This window comes from Bos grunniens, chromosome 7 (genome assembly GCF_055505025.1).
Source record: "Bos grunniens cultivar Pamir isolate PY7600 chromosome 7, Bosgru_T2T1.0, whole genome shotgun sequence".
Taxonomy (NCBI): domain Eukaryota; kingdom Metazoa; phylum Chordata; class Mammalia; order Artiodactyla; family Bovidae; genus Bos; species Bos grunniens.
The window spans coordinates 1051248-1064135 of NC_141171.1; the positions used below are offsets into that span (position 1 = coordinate 1051248).

At 47.2% G+C, this 12888-nt stretch overlaps 1 protein-coding gene across 14 annotated transcripts in view; it reads left to right on the plus strand.

Moving 5' to 3' along the window:
* The first annotated feature begins 6305 nt into the window (after positions 1–6305).
* MAPK9 (mitogen-activated protein kinase 9) overlaps positions 6306–12888 on the plus strand; it is a 68126-nt gene continuing 61543 nt past the window's right edge. For 9 of the 14 annotated variants that reach the window (XM_086407850.1, XM_086407846.1, XM_086407841.1 and 6 more), the window contains exon 1: positions 6306–6544. The gene's annotated coding sequence lies outside the window, so the exon portion shown is untranslated. The remainder of the gene's footprint in view (positions 6545–12888) is intronic. The other 5 variants (XM_086407843.1, XM_086407845.1, XM_086407853.1 and 2 more) reach the window with 2 other exon arrangements.

The window sequence follows — 12888 nt, forward strand, 5'->3', positions numbered from 1 at the left end:
TGGGTATTTTGTAGAATGTCTTACACTTGGATTTGTCTGATGCTATCCTCATGGTTAGACTGGTGCTCTGTGTTTTGGAGAGGAAGACCTCAGAAGTAAAATGCCATTCTCATCATTTCATATCAAGGGTACATACTATCAACATGTCTTATCAGTGTTATGTTAAACATGGTCACCTGACTGAGGCAATGTTTGTCAGATTCTCTATTCCCCAGGGCTTTCTGGGGAATCCACTTTCCATACTGAACTCGTTAGAAGGAAGCCACAATGCCTACCCCACACTTAAAGAGTAAGGGAAGTAGGCTTCACTTCCATAGGAGGGACGTATCCATATAAATTATTTGGATTTCAGTACAGATTTGTCTGTTCTTCCCTACTTTTTTGTTGTTAAATCATCTATTTCTATTACTATGAAACTCCTGGATATTTATTTTTATTCTTTGAGTCACAACCTAGAACTAGGTTACTTTTATTTCGATGTTCAAATTTTCCAGCAATGGCTACTGGGAGCTCCTTCAGCTGGCTCCTGTGGCACGCCCCCTTGTTTGTGGATGTGCTTCGGAAGCACTTCCTTTATTGCCTACAGCCTGCTCTAGGCTCATCTTGGATATTCCCAGCCCCTGCCCTAGAATCAGCCTTTGCTCTAAGGACCCCTGGTTTCCTTTATTTGAGAATGGCATTAGAAACCAGACCTAGGCTCTGGGTGTGCTACTCCTAGGATGTCATCACTTCTAAGCCATCTCAGCTGAGAGCACAAGACATACTTTGTGTGCTGAATTTTTTTTAATGGTGGTTCTTGTTTCAAGGCACGGAAAAGGCAATGGCACCCCACTCCAGTACTCTTGCCTGGAGAATCCCATGGGCGGAGGAGCCTGGTAGGCTGCAGTCCATGGGGTTGCTAAGAGTCCAACACGACTGAGCGACTTCACTTTCACTTTTCACTTTCATGCATTGGAGAAGGAAATGGCAACCCACTCCAGTGTTCTTGCCTGGAGAATCCCGGGGACGGGGGAGCCTGGTGGGCTGCCATCTATGGGGTAGCACCGAGTCAGACACGACTGAAGCGACTTAGCAGCTTGTTTCAAGGATGCAATATTTTTTCATATCCTCTGAAGCCTGCAAAGATTTTTTTTTTTTTTCTGTTAGAATTTCCTTCTCTACATAGCCTGTTTTTCTGTTTGATTTGTCTAAGTTTTCTTTGCCATGTGACCTTGGACTGTTCAGTCAGATTCAAGGTAGGCTGAACAGTCCTTGGCACACAGTGGCACTTATTTTGATGCCGAGATTCACCGCTGGTCAATGTGGTAGGGGACCTGTGGGCAGATGGAGGGTCAGGCCTTTCCTTTAGGCTTCAGGGTTGGTCAGACTTGCAGAAAAGTTTTCTAGTCCCTTGCCTTTGGGCAAGGGTCCAGCAACTGGTACTCTGGAAAACACCTGGAAAAGGAGGGCTGAGGATCACTGCATTCAGTCATGGGGCCATGGGTTCCCCATTCTCATACAGCTCCCATACTTTCAGCTATGCCCCCGGCTCAGACACCCTGTTTCTTATCACTGGAGAGTAAAATCCAGACTTCTGCCTTTCCCAACTGTTTTCTACCCTTTCTCTTTCCATGTCCTCATATGAGACTGACTGACCAGCATGGGTGTGAGAGCCCTGAAGGGCAAGCTATCACAGTCCTCCTATGGGGGGTTTTCAAACTTGATTTGAGACAGAGAGAGCAGAAGGTGACATGGGAAGAAGGAAGCTGACACAGGAATGCGATGGGACAGAAAGCCTTCCTCTGGCTGCCAAGGCCTCACCCTAGCTCTCAAGCCTGTAGTACTGAGACCAGCTTTACCCCTGAAATCCCTCAGGTGCTATCGTGCAGGAAACTCCCCACATTGTCCCCATTAGTTTAAATGCAGTATGGCTTTCTATAACACAACTGAGACAGTACTGATTTGAACCCTCTGGCACATCTCTGGTCCTGGTAAGGGCTGGGGAGAAGACAGAGAAGGGCTTAGGGGAGTGGAGGGAGAGCAGGCCATGTAGGGGGAGGCTGAAAGCCCACTCCACATGGAACCGAGGTTCAGATAAGCTAATCCCTTGCCCAAAGGACCATAACTGAAGTGGAGAGCCTGACCAGAACCCAGGTGAAGAGGCCCATATGGGATGGGGAAGTGGGCAGTGTCTGTAGTATCCAGGGCAGGGAAGGGCAGCCAGAAACAGATTCTAAAGGGCCTCCTCATGAGCAGGCCAAGGGCAGAAGTCCCCAGTCAAAAACCAAGCCAGGTTTCCCGCTCTGACTACTCCTCCTCACTCACCCCTATGGCCTATCCCCAAGACCCAACAATTCCACCTCTTAAAGTTTTTTTTCCTTTACATTAAGTTTGCTTTGTATAATTTACACACATTAAGTCATCTTTTCTGAGGTGCACAGTTCTGAGTTTTGATACATATACAGTCATATGCCTGTGTGCTAAGTCGCTTCAGTCATGTCTGACTCTGTGCAACCCCGTGGACTGTAGCCCATGAGGCTCCTCTGTCCGTGGGATTCTCCAGGCAAGACTACTGAGTGGGTTGCCATTCCCTTCTCCAGGGCATCTTCTCAACTAGGGATTGAACCCATGTCATAGTCATATGAGGGCCACCATAATTAAGATACAAATAGAGTATACCCAACAGAAATACCCCATAGGAAAGCTGACTGTGGGAGAATTGATGCTTTTGAACTTGGTGTTGAAGAAGACTTGAGAGTCCCGTGGATTGCAAGGAGATCAAACCAGTCCATCCTAAAGGAAATCAGTCCTGAATATTCATTGGAAGGACTGATGCTGAGGCTGAAGCTCCAATACTTTGGCCACCTGATGCGAAGAACTGACTCACTGGAAAAGATCCTGATGCTGGGAAAGATTGAGGGCAGGAGGAGAAGGAGATGACAGAGGATGAGATGGTTGGATCGCATCACTGACTCGATGGACATGAGTTTGAGCAGGCTCTGGGAGTTGGTGACGGACAGGGAAGCCTGGTGTGCTGCAGTCCATGGGGTCACAAAGAGCTGGACACAGCTGAGCAACTGAACTGAGCTGAACTGATCATCCCAAAAAATTCACTTGTGGCTCCTGGTAATTATCTCCCCCTGCCCTCTACCTTGACCTCTGGCAACCACTAATATGACTTTGCTTTTCCCAGAAGGTCATATATATGGAATCATGTGGTCTTATGTTTGGTTTCTTTCACTTTCTGTTTTTAGTACTTTTCCTTGTTGTGCACTTGCCATCAGGCCAGCTGTCAGGCAATATTCTACTGCACAGATATACCACAGTTCCTTTCCATTCACTGAATTATGGACACATGGGTTGTTCCTAGTTTCTGACTGTTTTGAATAAAGCTGCTATGAATATTCTTCATGTGAACATGCTTTTATTTCTCTTGGGTATATATCCAGTGATGGCATTGCTGGGCAATATGACAGGTGTATGTTTAATGTTATCAGAAACTATCTAACTGTTTTCCAAAGTGGATAAACCAGTTTGCTTTTCCACCAGCAGTGTATGAGAGTTCCACATCATTGCCAACACTTGCTATTGTCTTTTCTAATACAGCCATCCTATTGGGGTGTGTAGCGGGGTGTGTACTGATAGTGGGTTGTAAATCAATTTGCATTTTCTTAAAGTTTTGAAACAGTTTTAAAATCAGTTCCTTCCTCTTGACACCTGCTGCCTTGGCCCCAGGCCAGCTGTCATCTTCTCTTACAAGGGCTGTAGCAATAGCTCTTTAATTGGTCTTGTGATCTTAAGTCCCTCATCCCTGAAACTTCATGTGCCTTAATGATCTTTCCAAAACAAACATCCCATCACATTGCTCACTTCCTTTCTTAATACTCCACAAGAGCTGCCCATTACCTCTATAGCCAGGTCTCCACCCTGTGATGCCCCAAGGCCCCGTAGGTAAGGGGTGAGTGAAGTTGCAGGCAGGTGTGGGTAATAGGGAGTTAAGACTGTGGTGAACTAGGGGCTCTCACCTAGTGGGACAGCTGCCACTTAGTTCCAGCTGAAACTATGGTAATATGAACCTCACGTTGCCAGAGCTTTAACTATTAGGCAGACAGTGAAACCAACAATCCAAGAGTTTTCAAGGTGAAAGCTCCCAATTTTTAAATGTTGGCAACTAAAAAACATAGAAATATAGAAAAACTCTCAGGGTTAAACAAGGCATTCTGGGAGCTGAAGCCAGCCTATGGGCCTCCAGTCACCTGCGCTGGTCCACCCACCTCAAAGCCCTCATAACTTTCCAGTATCCCTTCTCCATCTCCAGCAAGAATAGGTGATGTGTGGTTCCCTGAACACAGCGTGCAGGTCTTACCGCTGGGTCTGAACGCTCTGTCTGTCTGAAGCACTGGCCCAGCACATTCCTGCTGGCTTTCCATCTTCAGCTGGGGCTTCCTCTTGTCCAGGAGGCCTTCCTCAACTGCTCTTCCCCACCTGGCAGACTAGATCAGCTGTCAGTCATGCCCATACATTCCCCTCTCCCCGATCCCTACAGTTCTCAACACACTTGTGGCAGGATCTTCTCACTTGTTAGCCCCCACTGGAGTTCTGTACACTCTTCCAAGTACAGACCAGCTCCCTGACCCCTATCCTGTCACTTCGGCTGTGTCCATAAATGTTCACTGTACGCCATAAGCCGGAAAGCAGGATCCTTTCAGAAAGCTCTACATGAAATGCTCTCCTCTGATGGAGTGAATATGTGTACAATGATTTTTGGAACTCACTTTGCAAGGGGTGATTGCTGCAAAGTCAGGACTGCAGTGTATCTGAGAACGGGTGCTCCTTCCTAATCTGAGAGGCACCGAGGAATGCTTCTTTGTAAACCAACAGTTCTGACAGCCAGACCTCATTAGTTTCCCATAATCCTTGATGGTGGCAATTTTTGCTCCCTGTTTTCTGTTGTGCATCCAGAGCAGGTAGCAGTATGGTTGGGTGTGGGCAGGAGCCTATCAGGTGGGCCCTTATCAGTGTAGGCAACACTCAGGAACTACAACTTCAAACAGGGATGAGCCATACTTAGTTTTAGAAAACTCGCTCTGGTAGCCAAGATCAGGGTGGCCTAAGGGGAACTCTGTACCTGGATCCCTTCCTCTACACTACCCCTCTTCTGAGGTCCTGGTACCCCCAGCCTGGCCCTGGGTCACAGGCTTGCCAGCCTCCCCAAATTCTGCCACTCTGCTCCGTGCCCCTTAGCTTCCCCATTTGCAGGGTCCTGCTCCTTCCCTCCAGTTTGGCCCCTACCCTGGCCACCCTATGAGGACTGTTCTCCTTTACAGTTCACAAGTTCCTCCATCCCCAAAGTCCCCTCACCCCATCCACTGACCTCCGAGATTTTCCCCAATGGGTCCAACCTTCGTGCCTCACTTCTAGCTTTGCTTATAGAAACACGGATCTGACAACAACTCTCCCATCATTTCACACCTTCAGACCTGCTGGAACCAGATCCAGAGGCTAGCTGAGGGAGACGCCTCTGAAGAAGGTCACTGCCAACAAATCACAGGTCCTATGGGCCCTCAGCATTGCACTCCCTTCCCTCCATTTGACTCTGCCATTCTCCTCTGAGAAGACCCAGGAATGAATGCTCCTTTGTAAAACCACAGCTCTGACAGCCAGATCTCCTGAGTTTTCCATAATCCTTGATGGTGGCAATTTTTGTTCAAGAGGCTTGAACTCTGCTCCTGGCTCACCAGCCAGTCTTCTCCCCTCTGTCACTGACCTGCCGGGGCCTACATATGGCCATCTCCTCCCATGCCCCTCCTCGGCTTCTGGCAGCAACCTTCAAACTCCTTCACAGTGAGCAAAGGAATCTAAGGTCCATTCCTCTCGTCTCCACGTCCTCGCCGCCTCCGCCTCCCAGTCCTGGACGCCAAGGCCCCGGCTTCCCCTCGCCCTGGCTCTCTCCTCAAGGACCTTCTCGGCCTTCCTCCAGGCCGACTCGCTACTGTCAGTCTGCACCTGCAAGCCCAGCGGCCCGGCTTTCGGTCCCGTCAGTACCCCTCTCCATCGCCTCCCAGCGCGGTGTTCGGCCGCCGCACCGAGGGCGCCTGGAAAGCTCAGTCAGAGCGCCGAGCCGGGCTTGCGTCAAGAAGACGCGAAGAGATCGGCAGCGCGGCCGCCGAGCGCCGCTCCCAGAAGAACTGGTCAACCAGCGCCGGGCTCGGCCCGCCTCCCCTCCGGAGCCGCCCGGCAGTAGCCCCAGCCCCGCGCGCGCGCGATTGGCCGCGCCCGCCCAGCTCTCCGCTCGCTGATTGGCCGGCGCGCGGGTCGGTCAGGCCGGGCGCCGCGGCGGCGGCTGCAGAGGAGGAGAAGCAATCCAGACCGGAAGGGTCTTAAGCGCCCCGGCGCCCCTCACACCCTTTGCGGCGGCGGCGACGGCGGCGGCGGGGCGGAGCGGAGGAGAGCGGGGCGGGGCGGCCGGCCGAGCCCGGAGCAGCGGAGCCGCGAGCAGCTAGCGCGCTGCGCCGCCAGTCCACCCGCCTGCCCTCTCCCTCTGGCGCGGCGGCGGGGAGGCGAGGTGAGCCCGGCGGGCGGGTTAGGCCCAGCGGGGACTCTGGGACCGAGCCTCGCCGGGGAGGGGCGGCGGGAAGGCCGCGAGGCCAGGCTCCGCGAGGACAGGGTGGTGCGGAGCGGGAAGACCGGGTTCTGTGGGGTCTGCGGGGTGCTGGAGACCCCGGCCGCAGCCCCTCTTCCTCCAGGCTGCCGCAGTCACCCCCTTACGCCCGGCTGTCCGCGCCCCAGAGCTGCGGGCTCGCTCCCCGCTCTGGCCCCGGCAGACCTGCTGTAGGGTCTGTGGGCGCCCCCTCCCCCGCCCCGATTGTTTGGCACCCAGCTGCATACCTCCTCCCGGATGCTCTGAGCCTGGGATCTGATTCCTGCGACCTTGGCGAAGGCACTGATCCTTGCTGTTCCTCTGTTTTCCCCTAGGCAAAGTGGGGGAAATGTCTACCGTTTTGGACAGTGTTGTTGTCAAGCTCCATGAATGTGTGTGAAAGGCCCTGGGCAGGAGCCCGCCCGGTGCACACTTGTGGAAAATTGGGCGGGATACTGCTCCTTGCTGGTTTGAGTGTAGCAGAGTCCGCCCAGAGTCCCCCATCCTCGTGCTCCCCAAGTGCCTTGTCATTGCAATACTCGGTGCCCAGCAGTGCCTGAGCGGGCCCTGACCAGCTCACCCCCGACAAGTCCCCCAACCCGGAGCACTGGTCTCCTAACCTACCCATCTTACTGGCCTTGAACCCTCAGCTCTGTTTACCTCAGGACCTTTGCACTTGTATCCAGTGATTGGAGTTGCCTCCCGGATCTTTGCACAGCTGACTCCTTCTGGTCCTTCTCCTCACATGTTTCAATTTACAGAATGCTTTCCTTGACCACCCTTTCTCCTCCTTTAGTCATTCTGTCTCATTACATTACTTTTCTTCCCAGTATCTGGTTTGAAACTATTCTATTGATTTGCCTGTTTATTTTCTGTTTCTCCCATATAGCTTTATGAAAACAGGTAGTTGTCTGATTTGTCCACTGCTTTATCCCCAGTGCTTAGAAAGCACACAGTAAGTATTCAGTAATATCAGTTAAGTGAGTAAATGAATGAATGACCTTGCCACCCTGTTGCCTCTGCTTTCTGTTTATTTAGTGACTTCTGACTAACTTGTGAAACTTACATGCAGATGGTAGGTTGCTTTAGTTTTGTGAAACATTTTAATGTCCTTGACCCCTTTATTTGGTAACTATCAGAACAAGCTGTAATATAAAATCTGACATTTTTATAATGTTTTAGCTCTAACTTCCTTCCTCGCATTCAGGACACATTGAATTCTACATTATCTAGGTCGGCTTTCTGCTCGGCCCTGGGGACACAAAGTCAGTAGCAACAGGGTCCCTTCCTCCAGAGAGCCCAAGAGACCAGCAGAGAAAGGAGACATGCAGACGGTGCTCGGACAGCTTGCTGTAGAGGGGCTGTGCTGTGGAAACTTGGAGGAGGCGGTGGTGCTTGGCTGGTGCTGGAGTTGACTTGAATGGTGATGAGAAACTTGTCAGGTCCAGGGGAAGACAAGAAGTGGGCAAGGGCAGGGTGAAGGAGGAACTTCAGCCCAATCAGTTGAGTTCAGTCGCTCAATCACGTGCGACTCTTTGGGACCCTATGGACTGCAGCACGCCAGGCTTCCTTGTCCATCACCAACTCCCAGGGCTTGCTTAAACTCATGTTCATTAAGTCGGTGATGCCATCCAACCATCTCATTCTCCGTCATCCCCTTCTCCAATATTCAGCCCAATATTGGGGTCAAAAATTAGCCTGTGGGGCCGGATGTGAGAGATTGGAGTAGTGGAGACCCTGGAGAACCAGACGCCACTTACCCAGCAATTTTTAGAAAGAAGTCAGAATTTGAGATTTGAATCTGTACTCTCTTCATTTTTAATTGTTGGCAGTAGCTTATTTTAAAATGTTTTCAGTGCTGTTAGCCAAGCAAAATGCAGACCTCATTCAGTTTTATTTCAGGATTGTCGGACTCCGGACTTCAAGGCAGGTTGTTTAGGAGGGAAGAGTTGCAGTGAGCTAGAAAGGTAGCACACAACTAGGGGAGCTAGTCCCTAATTGTCCAGGAACTCTCTTTTGTCGCTGGAGCCCTGTGATAGCAGCTAGGAAGCCTGCTAGCCTCCACTTTCCACACAGGAGGAAACAGCCTCCCAGAGTTTCGGCAGTCTGTTTTGTAGCAAGCAGCTGGAAAGTGAAATTTGAACCCAGGTCTCCCGCAGATCAGCATTCTTTCCTGAGTCCCTTAGCTCTGAGTAGTCTCTTTGGCTCTTAATTTGTTCTGGAAGAATAAAATCCAATCTAGATATCGTTTCCCTTCATTTAACCCTTTTTTTCCCCTTCAAAAGGATCCTACAGGGTTAAAAACAATCCTATTTTGGCACAGTCATCTCTGAAGAGGAATTTTCCTGAGTTTCTTGAGGAGAATCTACTCCTGAGAACTTAACTTTTCAGGACACCACTTTAAATAATTTGTTGACAGATTAAAATGTGTTTATTTGGCCTTCCTAAATAAATGTTAGAGGGTACACCTCAATTTGTCTATTTAAAATAAAATATCTTAATTTTCTGGATAGAGAAAAGTGCCAGATGACACAATTAATAGTGAGTAAACCAATTTATTTCATGATATATGAGGTAAAACAAAACCACATTTTTTCCTTAACATTGTTGATTTGGCAGTAGGAGGGCATGGCAGCCCACTCCAGTATTCTCGCCTGAAGAATCCCATGGACAGAGGAGCCTGGCAGGCTTCAGTCCATAGGGTCGAAAAGAGTCGGACATGCCTGAAGTGACTAACACAAGTGCGTGCACAGCTGTCTCTGATCTAGTTGTACTTGGTTAAGAAGGTGACATTTTTACATAATTTTCCTTAAGAATTGTTAAATTTGTATTTGCCCTTCTGTGATTGTATGACCTGGTTTCAACAACAGTCTTCGTTGTAACTGTTTTATTATGAGAGATCTCAAACATGTGGGAAAGTAAACAGAGTAGTATCCAGCTTCAGCAGTCACTAACCACTGGCCAACCTGGTTCCCCCCTGACCTCATGCCTGCAGCTCTCACACACCCCCAACACACACTGCACTATTATTTTCAAGCAAATCCTAACTATCGTGTCATTTCACCCATAAATTTTTCAGTTTACATCTGAAAAATTTTTAAAATAAGAATTCTTTCAAACTTGGAAAAGCAGTAATTAGTCATTCTGTAATATCAAATAGCCAGCCAGCACTCAAATTTCCAGTTGTCTCATACATTTTATAGTTTCTTTAATAGTTTCTTCCTTGGAATACAGATCCAGATAAGGACCATATATTGTGATTGGTTGATAATGTCTTTGAATCTGTAGATCCCTCTTTATTTCTGTTTTTCTTTTCCTTGTAGTTTGTTTGCTGACGCGATAGTATTTCTGTTATTGGGATTTTACTGATTGTACCTCTGCAATGTCATTTCTTGTGTTTCTCTATTTCTTGAAAATTTGTAGTTGGATTTAGACAAGGTTTGGTTGGATTCAGGGAGCCTTCTTAGGTGGGGTGTGCGCTTCCTCTAGAGGCAAATAGTCTTGATTGGCTCACACTATGATGTTAGCTACTGTTGATACTCAGTGCCTGGACCCTTTGAGTCATTAAAAGGCCATATGGGACAAGTTTGTGTATCTTTTGCACAGCAAGAATTCATTTTTTATAAAGCACTGTGGGTCTTTTCAGATTTTAAATTGGCCTTTGGATTGCCAGTTAAAATATTTTTAACTGGTGCCTCAAATCCTCTTTGGAAAATGTTGGGGTGTAAATTAATAGATATAAAAATAATCAGCAATAGTAGTCTCAATTTTAGCATAGGAATTCCTTATAGCTAAGGAAATTTACTAGACATTTGAAAGTGGAATTCAGCAAATTGATTTTCTTTAATTTCATTCGGTTTCTTGGTTCATTTTTTTTGTTTTTGGATTTTATAAAATATTCTACTCCCCCTTTCTCCTAGCTAATTTTACCTAAGAACCTTTCTTAAGCAAAGACTACATACTCTAAAACATTTCAGGAATAATAAAAATAGATTCTAAGGATATATGAATTACAAATGAGGTGGATTTTTTTTCACCTCCCTTGTGGCTCAGACGGTAAAGAATCTGCCTGCAGTGCAGGAGATCCCGGTTCAATCCCTGGGTCAGGAAGAACCCCCGGAGAAGGGAATGGCAACCCACTCCAGTATTCCTGCCTGGAAAATCCCAAAGACACAGGAACCTGGAAACAACTGAGCAACTAACACTTTCACTTTTTCAAAAGCGAGGTGTTAATGTTAACTCTCTTTATATTAAATAAATTCTGGCCTGTTTTGAGGTTGTTATTTAAAGTATTTCCATACCTGAATTATTTGGCATTAGGAGAATGAACAGTGTGAAAATCACCTATTAGTCTGTCTTTCCATAGGCCAGCATAGGAAAAACCTGGGGATTTGGCTTAAAAACAAATTTTATTTAGAACAAGTTTTTTAAAAAGCATAGCTCTACTCCCTACAATGATTCTGAGAGAAGGAATAATAATGATCGCCTGTAAAACAACTCCTTTTCTTTAAAATATATATATTTATACATGCACATATATTTCTACAGAATTGTAAATAATGTAATTTGTTACACTGTTTGAATATTGTGTATCTAAATTGATGCTGCTACTAGTTTGATTTCAGAATATCTAGGCTTAAGGATGCAAACCAGGTAGTGAATCCCCCAGCTGTGATTCTGGAATCAAATCTGTTTTTCTAACTCTTAACTCTCAGAAACATAGCTACTATTATATGTTGTAAAGTGGATGACTTCTAAAAATTTCATGACACACCATCTACCTGTCACAGCCTAGAATGAAAAGTAAATTCTGTGCGTTGCCTCCTGTCGTGTCTTTCATGGAGGTGCTCACCAGCGTTAACCGTGTCATCAGCCTTTGCACTCATCAGGGTTGAGTTCACGTATTCAGAATGCAGATATTTGGAAGAAGCAGAATGGGTGTGGTAAGATCTGTTCTAAGGTCGGCTAAGGTGAATACTTTGGCCTGTGCTGAGCACTGTGCTAGCTGTCCGCTGAGGTTGATTCTGCAGTTATCCCTCTTCTACAGATGAGTATAAGTGCTTGCCCAAGTTCACTCACCCAGATAAATGGCAGACCCACTGCCCTCTGACTTCAGAGCTGCCTTGCACTTACCATGCCATTTAGTTTTCCTTTAACAAGTATTTACTGGCACCCACTGTGTAATTAGTAGAGGACTGAGAAATAGAGGAGCTCACAGAGTAGAAGTGGAGATAGACTTGCAAGGCAAACGAATACAGATTGTGGTGCTCAAAAAATGGGGAGTGCCTGTCACGGTTGGAAAGGAAGCCCTACTGAGGAAGACTTGCAGAAAAGCAGGTGCTTGCCCTGGACTTGGGAAGATGAAGGTTGGTCAGAAACACAGAAGGGGGAGGGAAGTCATTTCAGGCAGATAGGACAACTCAGGCAGAGAGACCTGAAGGTGTGCAGGAGCTGGAGTCTGCTGCTCCCAGGGGGCTTGATAATGCTTGAGAGTGAGCCAGAGGCCCTACAGAACACCTCTGCTGTTCTCAGGAATCGGTCACTATTGAAGGAACTCAAACATAAGAGTAGTATAATCACAAATCCTTTTCAACAAATCTCTTTAATTCCTATTTTGAAATAAGTACAAATCCTAAGAGGTTGCACAAATAGCACAGAGAGGCCCTGTGCCCCCTTCACCCGGTTGCCCCCGATGGCTTTGTGTTTATATAGCTGTCGTGCAATACCAGAGCCAGGCAGTTAGTATCAATACAGTGTTTGTGTAGTTCTATGTCATTTTATCACATATGGAGGTTCATATAACCACCATCGTCATCATCAAGATACAGAACTATTTCATCATCCCAAAGATCTCCCTTGTACTACCCCTTTATAACCACACTGTCCCCCTTCCCCGCCACCATCCATAACCCCTCGAGACCACTAATCTGTTCTATATCTCTGTAATTTTTCATTTTAGGGATGTTGTATACATAGATTATGGACCTTTTGAAATTGGCTTTTATCACGAAAATTTCATAATGCCCTATGACCTACCCCAATTGTTGTTGAACATCAGTAATTCAATCATTTTTAGTGCCGGGTGGTAGTCCATTGTATGGATGGATGTACAGCACTTTGTTTAACCATTCACCCACTGAAAGACATCTGGATTTCTTCCAGTTTTGAACTATTATAGATAATAGCTGCTTGAGCATTCGTGTAAAGGTTTTCATGTGCACAGATCTTTCTAATGTGGTGTGTGTACTGTGGATTGGAGGTATCGGGAA